Source organism: Xiphophorus couchianus, chromosome 16, assembly GCF_001444195.1.
Source record: "Xiphophorus couchianus chromosome 16, X_couchianus-1.0, whole genome shotgun sequence".
NCBI lineage: Eukaryota > Metazoa > Chordata > Actinopteri > Cyprinodontiformes > Poeciliidae > Xiphophorus > Xiphophorus couchianus.
In genome coordinates this window covers 14,732,204-14,737,995 of record NC_040243.1, presented here as the reverse complement: position 1 = coordinate 14,737,995, position 5,792 = coordinate 14,732,204, and positions in this window count along the sequence as shown.

Here is a 5,792-nt window from a genome sequence, read left to right as displayed (position 1 = left end):
AAGAAACAGTGAAAACAATAATTTCCTCAATTTCCTATTGAGCAAATATAGAACAGCCCACATTACACAATATTGACCATCTGGTTGCACTGAACATGCAGAAATAAGATTTAAGTGACTTTACACAAGTCACAAAAGACTTGTCTGACTTTTTCCAGAAGCTACTGATTTTAAAAACTGAAATGTAACAGAAATATTAATCATTTTCATTCTCATTGTCAGAGAAAGCACAGGAACTGTCCAGTCCACAGCTTTGCGACACCCAGCGAGATGACACAACATCATGACTGATGCCAAATAGTGTGATAGGCAGGGGGCGCCGCAAAAAAATGTAAAGAGAGAAGGAATCATTCATTTTTCCTTAGTCACACATAGACATACACCTACACAGAGTGATGTAAGCTTGTTGTTTTTATTTTTTTTTTGGTGAGGCGGGTATTCTCTTATCTGTCTCTGTGGAGGTCTTCAAGTGAGTCTGACACAGGAGGGGGAGAGCTGTGGAAAGGTCAGCACTGCTGTGACTCCCCGGTGGGAGCACATCAGACATAACACTGGGGCATCAAAACCAGAACAGTGGGATCTCCTGGTGTGACATCACAGAGGCGGAAAGTCTGGCTGAGACGGAGGATGATGAAAGGCAGCTTGGATGAGAAGAAGCTGCAGAGGAAGCAGGAGATACGAGGTTTTGGAGAGGATAGATGAGAGCTGGAAATGGGATCATCCCACATGTGCCCTGCATCTGGTCAATACAGTTTCATTTATGACTGTTGCTCTGGCGTGGTGAGTTAGGACTACAAGCAGGACTTTTCATCACTTCAGCTCTCTCCTTACCACTCTTCCAAAAAGACAAGATTTATAAAGTTGTCCTAACAACAGATTTCTACACCTAAGATCCTCCAAAGCTAAATTATGTCAGTGGATGGCCACACATTAGATCTGTTGTGACATACTACTTTTATTTTCAGATTGTGACTATAAAGAGTGGTCTTTTAGAAGCTAAATTTATTGATTGGATTGCTTCTGCAGGCAAAGAGTCGCAATAGATTTTATTTAGCAGTGTCAAAGGAAAGGGGTGGAGATTAAAATGGCAAATATTTATTTGTAAAAAATACAATAAAGCCACAAATCATTTATAATTCTGCACTGTGGAAAATTCTAAGACTATGAATGCTTTGCAACCAGAGGATGCATTCCACCACCAGATTTCCAGAGGTATTTTTTTCTGCAACTTTTTACTTTACCTTTAAAGATTTTCCTGATTATTATTTTTTTTTGCTCAGCTCTTCTGTTTATATCACATAAACACAGATTACAAAGAGCACAGATGGCCCAAAGGTCTAAATGACCTTTTTTGAATAAAAAAAACAACCACCATCTGCATGAATCACATCATTTAAAAGTAAAAATACAGTGACTCATAAGACTAAAACTTGCTTGATTCCAGAAGCACATTAGTGTAAAAAAAAAAAAAAAAAAAAAAAAAACAGATTACAAATAAAGGGAGATGGAGGAGAACGATCACAGTTCATTGCCTGCGTCACTGGTAAAAGAGACACCAGAGCCTTGGGGTGGGGTGGGATAAATAAAGTGTGTGTGTGTGTGTGTGAGTGGGTGATGTGGGGGGAATTGGTGGTAATATTATCCACGTCTCCCTGCTGCCTGTCACACTCTGCGGGGCAGTGATGTCACTCTGTCCTGCACGTCACACAAGTACTATACACAAACACTTGTGGCGCACATACGGAGCACCATCCAATAATAAAGGTAAATACTTAAGGTAAATAGTTTCTGGCTTCTCCTTTATAGAGTGAAGTAAATGGGTGAATACAAATAAAACTAAGCTCAATTCAATAACATGCTTGTGTGATTTTCTCTGAAAGAGCAGGATGAGAAACAACCTTGCACCCACACTTCCACTTTCCCTCGCTGCTGCTGCTGCTGCTGTTTGATGTCACATCAAACCCTGTCCCTGTTTTCAACCCCACTCAGCACTTTTACTCCTCCTCTATAAATAGTCTCCCATTCGAGCCAGCCCATATCATCCCCCCGCCTTATTTCATCCAGCTGCGATCAGGCCTCACCTGGTGCTTCATATACAGCACGCCACGATGGAGGGAGTCACGATGACGAATGGCTGTGTTGGATCTGAAAACACTTTAGCCCGGCCCGTCACAGGAAAATACTGCAGCACCTGAATGGGAGGCCAAGGACGCTGCTACAATGACCAGAGGAAGCTTTTAGATCCCAGTGGGGGGGAAACACTGTGTACTGCAGAGCTGGGTGGTGAACACAACTGCTACCTTTGTCTATTAGTTTAACATGGATTCAATTGGCTGAATGACGTTACAGCAAAAACACAAATCAATGAATACCTTTTTGGCACAAAATCATTTGCCTTCCTCAGAAATTACACTCTCTGCCTGCTTTCCTTCCTTATATTAAACATTTTTGTTTCCTAATGTAAGGTCTATGCATTTAAAGATTTCTTAAAGAAATGAAAGCTCTTTCAGAATCTCCTACACTGTAGGTGAAAGCTTCAGATTCCTAGAAGCTGTGTTTGTTTCAACATGTGAACGTACTGTATGTTCTTAGGAGTTCCACCTTTACTACAAGGTTTCTCAGTTTTAAGTTGTTGGCAGATGAAAGCATGCTATTTATTTATGCCAGTTTTTTTGACAACTTTTAATAGCTTGAGATTGAAGAATCTCATAGAACACATATTATTAAAGTACAGCATTCACTACCATTATGGGATACAGCAGCTACCAGCTGGATTCTTGATCAACATATCACAATATCAACATATCCATTTCACTCCATTGTTGTTTGCTAAAGCTGCACTCTGTAGACATCCTCCACTCTCTTGTTTATTTGAGATTCTTAAATTTCTTCCTGTTTAGTTTGCGTCTAACCTTTTTTACATTAACGTCATGGTAGTCAAAACAATATTCAAACCTGAACCAGGTATGGGTGTCAACTTTCACAGCATAAATAATCAAAAGATTTAGCTCTGACTAGGGCTTTGGCTTTGATAGTAGAAACCAGTGGAGCAATTCATGAAACAAACAAAATTGTCCTACACCCCATTTTCTTTCAAGAAATCTTATACGAAATTTGTTTATTATTATTATTATTATTATTATTATTATTATTATTATTATTATTATTATTATTATTATTGCATAAAATGGATTTGACACCATTTCTAATGTTTTATAATAACCTAGAAATACAATGGCTCTCAGAAGTTTACTGTTCAAACCAGTCGGCTAGAAGAGATGTGAAGAATTAAGAAGGTTGCATATGTCTACACACATTTAAGCTAACATTGTCTGAACACCTTTTTGATTGAAACATAGCTTTCAGCTTTATTAGTTGCACAGCATTTAGCAGGGATAATAATGATGACGATGATAAAAATGCATTTCAGTTCTCCCAGTAGAATTTGTCTGATAGTTGCTAATTTGCATCCTCAGCTAGAGTTTGCAGAGAGGTCACACAGGCTCTAAATTAGCTCACTGTACAGATTTATCAGTTAGGGCACAGAAGAAAAACACAATTACATTTGTTTTATATGACAAGAAATGTTGCAGTGACACATGTTTTGTACAAGGATGCGGACCTCATTATGGTCAACCAAAGATCAACAAACTGAAATCTAACCAAAGAAAACAGCGGGAGGGTGCAGGAGGGAACAACGGAAACACTGAACAGACTGAATGTTCCCATGGTGCCCCCTTTCTAAGGCCTGCTGATTAGGCAGACTGCAGTCAGAGAACAGGAAGGTATTTTCACAGCAGGCAGGTGAAGGTAGCACTGACCACCTGCCTGACTGAGTCAATGCAAAGCTCCAATTGTTTCATGTTTGTGCAGGCCACCTTTCTTCCAGACTGAGTCATTAGAGATGAAATGTTGCAACTTGAAGGACAGAAATGATTGTTGTTTTTAGCCTGAAATAGCTAAAATCACACTTGCAGCTGTAATATTAGGACTTATTACATAGCATAAACTAATTTCTACTAACTGTTACATTTCATTCCCATGTTTCCGTCTTTAAAGCTGAATACAGCGGGTATTTTCTTTTCCACGTCTAAAATGAAACGAGTTGATCCTATCTAGCCTCCCAGCTGTAATTCAGTCTGCCATCCAGGCTCAGAATCCCTCGCCTGCGTGACGTCAGAAAGCTCATTGTGTGCCTGTTTGCGGCATCGTTGTCGGCTCATGTGTGGCTGAAGAGGATGAGGGTGGGTGGGAGGTGGGCTCTGCACTGTGATGTCAGGGAGTTGATTATGTGTGGAGATCCTGCATCGACACAAGCTTCACGGCCTCCTACTGGCTGAGAGGAGACCATATGGCCTGACTGATTGTTTTCTGTGTGCACCATGAAGAGGACATCCAGAACAAATTATGTTCTGTCTGAGTTTGCTTTATTATTTCAGGTGATACAAACACATTTTTGGAAAAATAGGTATGCTCTATATGTGGAAATCGTATTCCAGTTAACGACCATTCAGGCTTATATTTAACCCCATGGTCAGGTTTGGATAAACAGTTACTCTTTGTGATCCTTAAAGGATGAAATCTTGTAAACTTCTTACCTGTCGAGCCATTTGGAAACAATGCATGCTGTCTTGGAAAAAAATAGCTAGGCTTATACCGCCCCCCTGTGGATGAAACCATGTTATCGTTTTTAAACGGCACTCAGAGTCCTCCACATTTGATGGCATTTCTGAAAAGAAGATTTTTAAAAAGCTATTGTGATTTTTTTTTTCCTTGCAGAAGTATAATTTGACATGGAAAAATCTGCTGCAGGTTTATTTTAGAGTTTTGTAGATTTCTTTTTATCTCTCCTTCCTCAGTGTGTGAGCTGGCTGTTCGTTTTCCTTTACTCCCTTTGACCTTAAAAACGTTTTGCTTTAATCACGTGTTCTTTTGTCTTTCCCATTTTGAAGATGGGCTAAGAGACTTAGGCTTTTGTGTCGCATCATGTTTACACTCCTGGGAAGCAGGACGTTATGGATTGCTAGCAACAAGTTAAATATTCGGATGGACTTGAAATAGTACTCTTTCTATCTCCTTATTTTTTATGAGGCGGCAGAATTCATGTTTCCATAAATTGCAGTTAGTCATTCATGTCCTGGAGCAGCAGTGTATTTGAATTAGATGTTTTGGGTTCCTTTCCAACATCCTGGAGGACTCATAGTTGTGGTTATGGAGTCATTTCTTTCTAATTGTGCATAATGGCTCTCAGTGTGGTTCATTTATGGTCCAAAATCTCAAAAGCATGATTTTTTGATCTGTTTGGGGTTTTTTAGACTGCGGTACTTCATGCAATTAAACAGGTTCCATTAAAGTGATTTGGATTTATCAGTTTAGCATTAATAAAACCTGGGTGGGGATCAAGAAACTGAACCACAAAGCTCTAGTTAATAATCACATTTATGATTAAGCGAAGAGCAATAACTTTTTTATATTAGCCAGGTTGGTTTAAATTTTTATATATAAAAATAATAAAATCATAATTTGCTAAATGATTTGAAACATTCACATATTACGCAAAAGCAATAACAGAAGGAATGTTTAAGGGGGTAAATATCTACTTCCCCTAGGGGGAACTATTGTTCAAGTAAAGTTGTAAGAGCTGAAGAGCTTTTTTTAAAGAGAATGGACAATTTAGCACAAATCTACCAGCATAAGACCTCGATCCAAACTCACATCCAATGTGGCAGAATTAAACTAAGATTTCACAGATACTAGTTGTTATATTCAAAAGAACACAAACACACACTTGC